Genomic DNA, 13279 nt, shown 5'->3' on the forward strand with positions numbered 1-13279 from the left:
AAAACTGCTGTACCCCTGACTGATCATCAACCCCCTAAATATCTCTTCTACGTGGTGTTTCTATGCCAAACCTCCTGTACCCAGTTCTTACATGCTTCGTGTATGTTTACCCAATTATACTGCATATCATTAGATTCATTCCACTGCCTCATTTTGTCAGATGCTTCTTGGATTCTGATTCTGGCAGTGATCTCACCAAGGAGACATAGGTTGTTCCTGACTTTGCCCCCCCTCACAAGAAGAACAACTAATAACGCTTCATGGGTGAGATGCCACTGAGAGAATCCTGGAACACGGGGGTGGGGGGTGGGGTTGCGGGGGGTGAAGCCAAACCGCTCCCTGAAGCAAAGAGATCAAGACTGACTGCATTAAAAGGGAAAGAAGATAGAGTCCACCTGACTGCATCACCTCTCCCCCAGGCTTGGGCAGTACCCCCCACCCCAGAGCATTCCGCTTCTGTTCCATACTATGCTTGCTAACCCTCACAAATGTGGCTTTGTGTCTGCTGCGATTTTGATAAACTTGAGTCAAATATTTATTTTAAAAAGATCTCATTTTTTTCCTGCAGATAAAGCTATGTCTATAATTTCCCTCAGAGGAAAAATTATGTTTCTAAATCACAGAAACTGACAGCTTCCAAGGGGACTGTGTTCTAGTAAGTTTTTTTTTGTATTGATTACTTGTCCAGAGAAGCTAGAGCTTGAGGCAAGTACTGACTGGAGAAAAAATGATAATGGTTCAGAAAGAGGCAACCCTTGGTCCAGAATGGGCCTGTAGTTCACAAAGTGAACAGGAAGCAGTTCATCACCTCTTCTTGCAGCTTCAGTAGCTACAGCTCTGTGGTCCTCAATCAACCCTGACTTCACTTTGGAATCACCTGGGGAGGTCAAAAAAATTGCACCCTTAAGGATTCCGTTCACTTGGTCTGGAGTGAGGCCTGGGCATGGATTTTAAAAAAAATAGTTTCTGACCTGAATAACATTATAGTTGGGGTTGACTGAGAAACACTGAACTAGGGATTTCTAGGGACTTTGGTATTTACCTGACTGAGATGGGAGCCACAGCAGAGTTTTGAACGATGGAGTGGCACGATCTGACTTATGGGTTAATTGGATAACCAGTTTCCCTGTTGAGAAGAGAAGATATGTGACAGGAAACAGATACAGACAAAATGCTATGGGCACCTAAAGACATGAGAGCTCCTTGCTCAGGGATGATTAGGTAGTATTCACAGATGAGTAGGTTGCATGGGAAGTAGATTTTGGAGCTGGGTAAAGTCAACAAGAGAAGAATTCTAAGCATATGAAGTGACACAAACAATGGGAGAGAATAATTGTAGAATTGTTACCAAACAGCAGTTGGAGTCCTGTGCCTACCACCGCCCTCTAGGCAAAAATTCCAGAGGGAAAGGTTTGGTGATAAAGGAAAGGAGTCTTTATTCAAAAGCAGTTACTTAAGCCTATCAAGTCACGGATCTAATCACTAAAGGCTCAACTAAGGCTAAATTTCTAACACCTGAGTTCTCTTAGCTTTTCCCTGTTAGTTTTTAGTTATCTTTTTCTATAAGGTCCGTTTACAAACTGAAAACAACCTAATATACAAAGACTACCCAATTTTGGAAGAATGGCAGGCTTCTGCTTCAGAGCCTGTTCCCTTTAGAACACCCAAAGAATAAACCTGCCACCTTCTGCCAGACCAGCCTGATCCTAGGCTGTGCCCGGAGTTCCTTCCTATACAAAATAGCGTACATTGGGAAATGCAGGCAGCTCTAGCACGGTCATCCAGGCATCCTCAAGGAGGAAAGCTTGAGAGCCTGAGAGCCTGAGCCAGACCCTGAGTGCCAGCCCTTTTTTTTATTTCATTAGCCCTGGAGACATTCAGCTTCTCAACCAATCCCATTCTAAACTGCCAACATTGCCTGACAAACTGTTCCTATGGCCCCTCCCTACTTCTCCCCAGTAATCTGAGTTATCTTAATCAGATCTCTTGGTATCAGAATGGCAAGGAATCACAGTTAGTAATGTTGTTTAAATCAGAAATGAGAGAAGACAGGTACATTGAGGCTGTATCTTTGCAATTCTTGAGGGCCAGGCTCAGCATTTTATTTAATTTTTAAAAAATAATCTTTATTTATTTTTTTAGACAGAGGGGAAGTGAGGGAGAAAGAGAGGGAGAAAAACATCAATCTGCCTTCAATACGTGCCCAGATTAAGAACACAACCTGCAACCCAGGCATGTGCCCTGACTGGGAATCAAACTTGCCAAACCTGTGACCCTTTGGTTTGTAGGACAACGCCCAGCCAACTAAGCCATACCGGCTGGAGCCAGGCTCAGCATTTTACACTTATTATTAGAAGCAGAAAAAAAGTAGTTGAGAGCTGTCAGGCAGGAAAATGACATTATCAAAGCTGTGTTTGTTCCTTCTCAACCATCTCCCCCACATGTAGTTGCTAATTTAAAATCAGAACTCTATTTCTGGCATTTCTCCCAAATTTCCTCTCTGTCCTACCTGTCTACTACCACTCTGTCTTATCTGAAGGCCCCATTCTCTAGATGGTCAGTGCCAACAGTTTCCTAATTGACATCCGTACATATGCTGTGGGTTCTCTCTAATCTACTCTGCTTCCAATATTTTTTGAAGGCATAAATTTGATTTCTTAAAATTTGTCACTGGCTTTCTACTCTCTGACTGTTGCATTTCTTAAATGTTGCACCTGTGACCTTTCTCCCTATGGAAGGGTATGAACATGTACTTCCCTGACTTCAGTGGCTGAAAGGGCCTGATTATCTAAGCATGAATTTCCTTGAAATTTTGAGGTTTATCTCTGCAATGCATGTAGATTTTATACTCTATATGTCAATTAAATATAAGCACTTTCCTTATAATATTCACATAAAATCGATATATCTGGAAGATGTATCGAATTTGCACACTGGCTTAAAATATACATCTATGTTGTTTTCCTTTTGTTTTCCATTACATTCAAGGCCCCTTAAACATTGGTTCTAGCCCTGACTGGTGTGGCTCAGTGGATTGAGTGCCGGCCTGCAAACCAAAGGGTTACAGGTTCGATTCCCAGTTAGGACACATGCCTAAGTTGAGGCCAGGTCCCCAGTAGTGGGTATGTGAGAGGCAACCACACATTGATGTTTCTCTCCCTCTCTTTCTCCCTCTCTTCCCCTCTCTAAAAGTAAAATCTTTTTTAAAAATTGGTTCTAGATTCTCCATCAGCTTTACTCCTGCCCCCCAACACACACATGCACACACGCATGCACACACCCTAACCTTCCTTTTCTCTTTACCTTATTAGCCATGCCAAAATTCTTAGTTGTGTTATATCACAAGAACTCTGCCACTATAATTTTTAAACCATTATTTTCAATGGCTGTATGATATTTTATTGGCCATCCCCAGCTGTTGAACATTTCAAGTTTTAAAATTTTAAGAGGTCATAGATTATCTTCATGTGTGTATTATTTTTTTATTTCCTTAGGATAGATTTCTAGAAATGGAATACTAGGTCAAAAGCAATGAAGAACTTTGTGGTTTTTTATACGTAGTTACAAATTGCTTTCCAAAAGTAATATAAGAGTGTACTGGTGTTTCTGACCCTTACCCTTCTCAAAGTTCTTACCAGTACTAGGGATTAGGGTTTAAATTAATGGACCGTGAATTGTATGTCATCTTTGTTTTAGTGTATTTTTCCGATTCTTTGGGTCATGATATGTTTGTTTGGTATCTGTTTATCAGTTTTGTAAAATTGTTTAATTTTCTTTGCCCATGTATCTACTTGGGTCTTTATTGATTTTGATGATCTGTATGTATTTAGGATATTAATCTTTTGGTTAGAATTTGTAGACTTGTGCATGTGGCCAAAAGAAGTAACAAAGCAATTGCACTTCAATGCCAAACATTACAATTCCCTAGGAAAAGAACATCTGAGAGTATGGTACTGGTGGGAAATGTGTGGTGTGTTGGTATAGCTGGTAAATTTTGAGAAAGCATAATATGATGTTATGAAAAGATATTTCTCACTGGAGAGTAGGTTGTGATACCAGTATCTGTGCTTACCTATGTTTAATTTATGATGGTTTCTCCACTTTTCTCTGTGCAATGCACATTTACTCACAGTACTTGTTTTCATGACTTTGCTTGTAGCTCGGCTACTTTTGTCAAGTGAATATTACTAACTCATCCAAACTTTTCAGATATTTTTAAATATAGACCATGGGTTGTACAATTAATTACTCATATGCGTTTTCCCTCCATTCATTAAGATGATTATTATGAAGAATGTTTTTCCCCCAAATAGGGTTTTATAAAAATTCTCAGAGACTCATCTTCCATAATTATTTTATGGCTTAAGTTAAAAAGTACAATTATAATATCTTTGATTATTAAAGTCACAGTGATATCTTTTGGAACACACATCATGGCATCAGTAGAACTGCTGATGACCTTTCTGGATCCCATATGACATTCTCATCTCTGGAGAGCAGGGAGGTAGAATTAGCCCCATTTTTCTCTGGTTGGGCATGTTCTTTTGCTTTGTAGTTCTCTGATGTGCAGTTATATCTCTGTACCAGGCTGATACATCCCTAGAAACTCTTATCAGTGGAAAAGGCAAGGACTTAAGTCTGTATAACAACCATACCCTTGTTTATAAGTGAGCTTTGGTTGATAACCTCCCATAACTGACTACCCCATCCCCAACCTCTTTTGTCAATTTAGCTGGAAATGGTACTTAGAATGATAGCTTGGGCCATTTTCCAGAGTAACTCCATTTTCCTGCATCTCTTCTATATATGCAGGAGATATGCATGTTATTAAACTTCTGCTTTTCTCATGTTAACCTGTCTTTTTATTTCAGGACATCTTAGGCAAGTACCTGAAGGATAGAGGGAAAATCATTTTTTCACACCCTCAAAAATGAAATACACTCTTTAGTAATGTGTGTTTATGGAAACAAACTAAAGAATAGTTTTAAATATTATGACAAATTCTATGTCAGCTGTTTTTTTAAGGATTTTATTTATTTAATTTAGAGAGGGGAAGGGAGGGAGAAAGAGAGGGAGAGAAACAACAATGTGTGGTTGCCTCTCATACTGGGGACCTGGCCCGCAACCCAGGCATGTGCCCTGACGGGGAAGCAAACCAGTGCTGCTTTGGTTCACAGGCTGGCGTTCAATCCCCTGAGCCACATCAGCCAGGGCTAATGCCAACTCTTGATCAGGCAAGTTGGTCAATTATTGTACCTCATTCATAAGCTTGGGAAAGCTAGTTAAGAATCAGCTTCCAGCAGGGGGTGCATTTGGTAGTGATGTTGGGGGCAGGGGAAATATGGCCTATCTCTAGGTAACATACTGATTATACATGGAGAGAGGAGAAGGGAGGGAGAGAGAGAGGCAGAGAGAATGAATAAATTAGAATATTTCACATTTATATGTCCCTAACGTAAGTGAAATCAAATGCATGGACATTATATTCAAAGCATTCAGAATATGCAGTATCATTTTGCCTTTTGCCGCCATAGCTTCACATTCCTGATTCAGTCTGACTTTTAGAAAGAAAGATGAGTTTCTACTATAAAATCCTTACCATCTTTGCCATAGTTTGCTAAGAGTTCCAGCTCCCCCTTGGTGTTTTTTCTTTGGAATCAAGATTAAGTGGGTGCTCTCTGACAGCAATTTCAGGAAAATCAGGTTGATGTGTCCTATTGCTTTACCTGCTCTTCTGTTGCAGGTCAGTTATTAAGAAGCAAAGTAATGTGAAGGTAGTACTCTTAATCTCTTTCAGATGCATCTTTGCTGTGCTATCTAAATTATAGATATAATCATTTTCTTCCAGCTAAATAATGCCTGTACCATCTGTGCACTTTGTCTCTGCTATTCAGAATCTCAGATGATTTTTCATATTAAAAGTCGTTGCTCCAGGACACTATTTTATGACATTTTAAAAAACTGCTTTTTGCTTTGCCTTTTCAGCTCTGGGCCCATACACAGCAGTTGTTACGATGTTGATGCCCCAAAAGAACAGTATTGTTCTTGTATGAATTCATTTTTAGGGAGGGATTGATGGTGGCAAAGAAGAATGGGCACATGCCTAAGCACCCTGAGCAGGCAGACAAGAACGTGCCTCATCTTCACGTGATGAAGGCCATGCAGTCTCTCAAATCATGAGGCTGTGTAAAGGAACGGTTTGCCTGGAGGCATTTTTGCTGGCACCTTACCAAAGAGGGCATCCAGTATCTCTGTGATTACCTCCACCTGCCCCCTGAGATCACGCCTGCCAATTTGTGCTGCAGCCGGCCTGAGACTGGCAGGCCAAGGCCCAAAGGTCTGGAGGGTGAGGGACCTGCAAGACTCACACGAGGCGAAGCTGACAGACACTTACAGACAGAGTGCTGTGCCCCCTGGTGTGGACAAGGAAGCTGAGGCTGGAGCTGGGTCAGCAACTGAATTCCACTTTAGAGGTGGATTTGGTCGTGGATGCAATCAACCACCTCAGTAAACTTGGAGGCATTATTTTGTGTTGAGTAAACTTGTGGTCAGAAAAAAAATAAACCAAAACATTTTTTAAAATGCTTTTAAAAATTTTATTCTATTGTATAAAATAGAAAGTGCTCTGAGTCACTGCAAGTCAAGGCTTTTGTCAATATAAGGCTGAAGCATGGATTCAGATAAGTAGAACTGAGTGAGGTTAAAATGCGGAGAGAGAGAAAGTTTGAACAGTAGAGAGAAAGGCTGCCAATTCATATGATGAAGACCCTACCAAGGACTGTGTTCCCCCCTCCCAAGCAATCGTAGCAAGGGTTCTTTCTGAAGGTCAGGGCACTCACAGCCTGGAGTGGGAGACTGCTTGAACTAGTTTCCACAAAATAATATTGAGACATAGGCTACTGCATTACCTGGTATATAATAAACATCATAAATAGCAGCCATTAAGTCCAGCATATCATAGTAGAAAAACAAATTTGGAGTCAAATCCTAGTTTCATCATATCTTAACTGTATGGCCTTGGGCAAGGGACCTAATCCATCTGAGCTGTCTTTTTGGTAAAATGGAGACAATTATAATACTTAAGTTCCTAGAGTTGTCATGAGCATTAAATCAGATCAAAGTATATCCAGCCCCTAGAGCAAGGTATAACCTACAATAAACTTTCAACGAGTGGCAGCTATAAATAAAAGAACCATTGTTTACAGCATCACTTGATTTCTCATGAGTGTCTCTGCTGCAATGCTACAATATCTTTTTCTAGCCACCCACAGACTGTTTTCTGTACTATAATGGTTTTTCACCATTCCCCACAAATGGATTGCTATGCCTGTTTTATGATAGTTATAGCACTTGATCTCTTCTGAATGCACCATTAGAAAGTATGCATTTCACTCTAGCTGGGCATGGCTCTGTTGGTTGGGTGTCATCCTGCCAAACAAAATGCCGCAGGTTCGATTCTGTGCAGAGCAGGACTGACGCCATGTTTAGAGCGTGTGCAGTGCAACCTGGTAAACAACATGGTATAGCAGAGTACCAGAAGTGACACAAACAACGTGTTTATTGGGACTGAGGAAAACAACCTGTGTGTGAGAGACTGCAAAAACAACATGATTCAGTAATCAAGAGGAACATAAAAGCAGGAGCATTTGGAGGGACTGCTAAGACAGCCTAGAGGGAGAGAACAGCATGCCCCTGCTTCTCTGATCGTGCCTGCTCTAGCTGATGCCTAAGCCACCAAGGACTACTCCTTGTCAGATGCTGACCTGCTGCCTTGCAGACTGGGAATGCAACTGGACTCTGGGGACTCAGGTTTGTTATCCCTGATTTTCTCCTGTGATATTGTTACTGATTGTTTCTGAGTGTTATCACTATTGATTGATCGTTGTTAATTGAGCCTGAACCTGCATCAATAGAAGCTGAGTGAATAACACAGTCACCTTTGTTGACTCACTGTTATTCCTTGGTATGGATGTTGCCTGTAGGGCTGGTGGCTGTATAGGTGGCCAGGCACCTCTGGCCCGTGACAAAGACTGGAGGCTGGCTTGCTGGGTTATAGGAGAGACCATAGCGTGGATGCTCAGATACTCATGAGGTTAGAGTATGGCTTGCCACAGATTCCCAGTCAGGGCACAACATTACAGACAGAAGGGGGGTGCTACAAGCTGAAGTTGAAGAAATAGGCCCCCCAGAAGAGGTTCTTCTCTAAAGATTTTATGTATTTTATTACAGAGAGGGCAGGAGAAGGAGAAAGACAGGGAGAGAAACATCTGTGGTTACCTCTCAAGCACCCCCTACTGGGGACCTGACCTGCAACCCAGGCATGTGCCCTGACTGGGAACTGAACTGGTGACCCTTTGGTTCACAGCTTGAACTGAATCCACTGAGCTACATCAGCCAGAGCCCCCCAAAAGAGTGTTTATGTTGTAAGTATGAGGTGAAGACATTACAGCTTTTAATCAGAGGAGAAAAGTGACCTGACTTATATTCAAAAGAGATGGCATTCAATGACATAAGAGTTGTCATCATGTTGGAATTTTCTTGTGTTGAATCTCCTGCTGCCTAGATCCCATCTTTTTCTCTTTCTTGGTTTTCTCCCTTATTTTGGTGTAGCAAATTTCCCATAACTTTATTTTTTTAATTGCAAGGAAGATACATTTGTAGGCACTGCTTATTGGAAAATGTATTTTCCTCACACTGTTGATTAGTACTTTTTTCTTGACAGAGAATTCTAAGTTGAATATAATTTTCTCTCATTTTGAAGGCACTGCTCCATTAACAAACTGTCTTCTAATATTGCTGTTGTGGAGTTTGATGGCACTAAAATTCCAGAATCTTTGTATGTGACCTATTATTCTCTGTACACTTTTATTTTTTAATCAATTTATTTTTTAAAGATTTTCTTTATTTTTAGAGAGAGGGGAAGGGAAGGAGGTAGAGAGGGAGAGAAACATCAATGTGAGAGGGAGACATTGATCAGTCACCTCTGGAACATGCCGTGACCAAACTTGCTCCTGCCTGGGATCAAACCTGCAGCCTAGACATGTGCCCTGACTGGGAATCAAACCGGCGGCCCTTTGGTTCTCAGGCCCATGCTTCATTGACTGAGCCACACTAGCAAGGGTGACTGTTGGCATTTTTTAAGAGTGAGACAGTAGAAATACATTTGGAAATTCTGAGCAAATATATTGTCCTGTTGACTGGTGGACTTCAGTATGGTAGATGGCCATATGTCAGTACCTATAAATCAGGGGTATCAAACTCATTTTCACCGGGGGCCACATCAGTTTCATGGTCACCTTCAAGGGCCGATTGTAATTTTAGGACTGTATAAATGTAACTACTCCTTAACAGTTAAGTGAGAGCTCAGTACTGCCATCAGGTAGAAACAAGGTGCCAGGCTGGATAAAACAAGGTGGAGGGCCAGATAAAGCAAGGTAGGGGGCCGGATTCAGCCTGCGGGCCCTCTGTTTGCCACCTGCGCTATAAATCATTACCCAGAAATGGATAGTCTAATTTTCCCTGTTAGGATTCTGGCCTAGATTCTGAGAACTGTGTTGGAAAGAGATCAGAAATATATATTTATCTATGTTTTCTCATGACTTGATGCTTTGCATATAACTCCTTAACTCATTTAGAATGTATAATATAACATAGCATATATATATATATCATTGTATAATATAAATCAGGTTTGATATATACAGTCCAGTGGTCTCAGCCACAGAGGCTGAGTGAGAATCATGGCTCCACCCCTCACCAACTGCATGACCTTTGTGAGTTATTTGCTCTCTCTGTATTTCAATCTCCTGCCTGTAAAATGAGGATAATAATGGAATCTACTATGTAGGATTGCTGTATTACAATGTGTTAATATATGTAAAACACTTAGCACAGTTCCTGGCATATAGTAAGCACTATCTAATGGTTAGTTGTTATCATTAATTATTTTATATCAGTACCAGAATGTCGTAATATTGCAGCTATAAACCAGTGAAAGAGGAATTAGATTTTTCTGTGTGGCCTCATCAGATAAAACTGGGACTAATTAAAGGAAACCTTGTGGAGGTGAATTTTGGTCAAAACAAGGGAAAAAAGAGTCTAAGTGCCCAGAGATAGAATAGACCACCTCAAGGTTTAATGAGTTTGTCCTGGGTGGTGTGGCTCAGTGGATTGAGCGCCAGACTGCACACAAAGCAGTTCAATTCCCAGTCAGGGCACATGCCTGGGTTGCAGGCCAGTTCCCCAGTAGGAGACGCACAAGAGGCAACTACACATTGATGTTTCTCTCCCTCTCTTTCTCCCTCCCTTCCCCTCTCTCTAAAAATAAATAAATAAAATCCTAAAAAAAGATTTAATGAGTTTTCTGTCAATAAAAATGCTCAATAAAATGTTCATAAACCATTTTATGGTACTGTTGGAAGGCGTTCCTGGTAGTAAAAGACTATTTGCATTGAGTAAACATTGAAGCACTTTAAAAAATCTGATCTTTTACAGTCCTAACATTGTAATCTAATCAGAGAATATAAACGGACCAGAAAGGCAGAAAACAGTGTCAACCTAGCTCTAGTGTTTAATTACTTTACAACTTTGACCAGGCAAAAATAACAGATCTAAATTGTAATGGGCTATCATAGAGAATAGAAATAAAACCACATGTATATAAAGTAAGAATTATGGGAAAGTAAGTTAAGTATGGGAGAAATATTAAAATGTAGCTAAGTTTTGGACAGTCTAGGTAAAACTGGTTCATGGCCAAAAGAAATTAGTTCAGATTCCTCCTACTTCATGATATATATTCCATAAATCAATGTCATGATAGTTGATATTAAATATAATGTTATGAGTGAGTGGTCAATTGTTGTAAAGAAGAGAGAAATCATTTAAATAAAGCAAGATATCTTTCTCATCTTAATATGAGCAAGTGTGTTTGTTAATGCTCTGAAAGTCAGAATTTTTGCTAATAATTCTAGTATGTAGTTATACTATTTAAAGACATCTTTATCTCTAATTTGATCTCTCTTAAAGGTCATTTTTCTTTCAAATAATTCCTGAGTTGTGCTAATGGTAACACTGTGACGGTTCTGTGTATTTACAGATCCTAAGTCAGTACTGAGGAGATTGAAAGCAACGGAATGTCCAAGACAACTGACTCATTGGAGGTGAGTCATAAGCTTTAGGCTGTTTTCCCAGGAGGAAGATCATATGAGGATTCAGTTCCAGCATTTTCTGTGTACCCAAAGTTACACATTTATGAAGTGCTTGGGTTATGTGCCAGCTGGAATCACAGAACCAGAATATCTTGATATAAGACCTGTAATGCCCTAAGTTGGGAATGAAGGCAGAGGATAAAAGTTAAGGACAGATCTTTGAAATCAGTACACCGTGACTCTCTAGTCGTGAGTGTCTGTTTACCTTACATCAGTTATCTTTATCTGTAACACAGGGATAATAATACAATGTCATGGGGTTGATGTGAGGATGAATAGAAATAATATATGTAAATTCACTTGCATGGAGCATAGCACATGGCAGGCTCTTATATATCGAATTATGAAAAGTGATGGTCAGTCGCTGTATGACTTCGGCAAGGGCACAGGGAATGGGAAAGTCGATGTGGACTAAAAAGAAACAAAACACAAATCATGTCTCCCTACCTAACAGAATTACTCTGGCCCTTCAGGTATAAACGTCTTAATCTTAATCATTCTTCATTCTTTCTACTTTCCCTCCAGCTTTCAAAATTCCTGCATCTTGCCAGGCCTGCTGGAGGTAATCAAGCTACTCAGTGGCAACTCCTCATCTAACCTTTTCTCTTTTTTTTAAGATTTTATTGATTTATTTTTAGAGAGAGGGGAAAGGAGGGAGAAAGGAAGAGAGGGAGAGAAACATCAGTGTGTGGTTGCCTCTTGTGTGCCCCCTACTGGGGACCTGGTCTGCAACCCTGGCATGTGCCCTGACTGGGAATTGAACCAGCAACCCTTTGGTTCTCAGGCTGGCACTCAATCCACTGAGCCACACTAGCCAGGGCTCCTCATCTAACTTTACTTGTTTCCTGGGTGTTCCATGCTTCGTCTGGCTGCATTAGGAACTGAATTGGTCTTTATCCCTTAAGGAAGTATTTCAGGTTGTCCCTCTCTAAATCCTTCTCTATTTGCCACACATCTCTTCCTATCCCATACTCTCTGGCTCTTAACATGCTTGTGCTACAGAGGGCCAAAGGTAACAGCTATGAGATAGGGTGACACATAGTCTAAATACCTGTACTTTAATACTTTCTGTAAAATGTGGCTATATGGAAGTATACATCTCCCAGTCATTGAGAATAGGTTCAACTTCCACCAATACTGAATTAACGTTAATAAGTGCCTTTCATTGTATTATAACTCACTACTATAAAGAGTCAATCACAAACACTGCAATTGGATAACATCAAGGGAATGGTAAAGTGAATTATGGTACATCTGCATGATGGAACATTATGCAACTATTAAAATGATGTTAACAAGGAGTTTTTAATGACATGAGAAAATGCTGATGATATAATGCCTGGTGAATGAAAATTGGCTACAAAAACATCCCATATAGTATGATTGAAGTCATTTAAGAGAATGTGATACATATGTATGTTATTATAATAAAATGGTATAATCTACAATATTAGGAGCACATATATTAAATATGAAATGATGCTAATAGTAATTATCTATAGGTGAAGGAATCACAGGTGATTTTTATTTTTTGTGTATATTTTCTCTTGTTTTCCCCCCTTAACTTTCTACAATATACAAGCAATGCTTTTGGTAGAAAATAAGCATTTTTAAATTCCAAACAGTTATCATAACCAAAGGTGATTGTATTTGAACTGTGAAATCAATTCATCGTTAGACAGTTGAAATCTGAATCTCTGCTTCTCAACTTGAGTGCAAATAGTTTCCCTAGACTAATAAGGCCAAGTGGAGAAATTTGATCCTGCAAACTGTGCTTTAAAAATGTAATAAGAACTATATAAATATAGACTCTTTGTACTATGAGCCAGATCCTGGTCTATAAAGTATGGTTTTCAGTAAGCTGAGTAATGACCCCCCACCCCAAAGATATTATCCATGCCCTAATCTCTGGAACCTGTATCACTTTGTATGGGGGGAAAAAAAGATTTTGCAGCCCTGGTTGGTGTGGCTCAGTGGATTGAGCACAGGCTGCAGACCAAAGGGTCGCTGGTTTGATTCCCAGTCAGGGCACATGCCTGGGTTGGGGGCCAGGTCCCCAGTAGGGGGCATGC

At 40.2% G+C, this 13279-nt stretch overlaps 2 pseudogenes; both read left to right on the forward strand.

Moving 5' to 3' along the window:
- Positions 1–6014: 6014 nt before the first annotated feature.
- LOC123819124 lies at positions 6015–6511 on the forward strand (annotated as a pseudogene).
- Positions 6512–11132: 4621 nt separating this feature from the next.
- LOC123819050 overlaps positions 11133–13279 on the forward strand; it is a 35556-nt pseudogene continuing 33409 nt past the window's right edge.

The sequence above is a fragment of the Phyllostomus hastatus genome, unplaced genomic scaffold (assembly GCF_019186645.2).
Source record: "Phyllostomus hastatus isolate PE091 unplaced genomic scaffold, TTU_PhHast_1.1 phas_contig_30, whole genome shotgun sequence".
Lineage (NCBI taxonomy): Eukaryota > Metazoa > Chordata > Mammalia > Chiroptera > Phyllostomidae > Phyllostomus > Phyllostomus hastatus.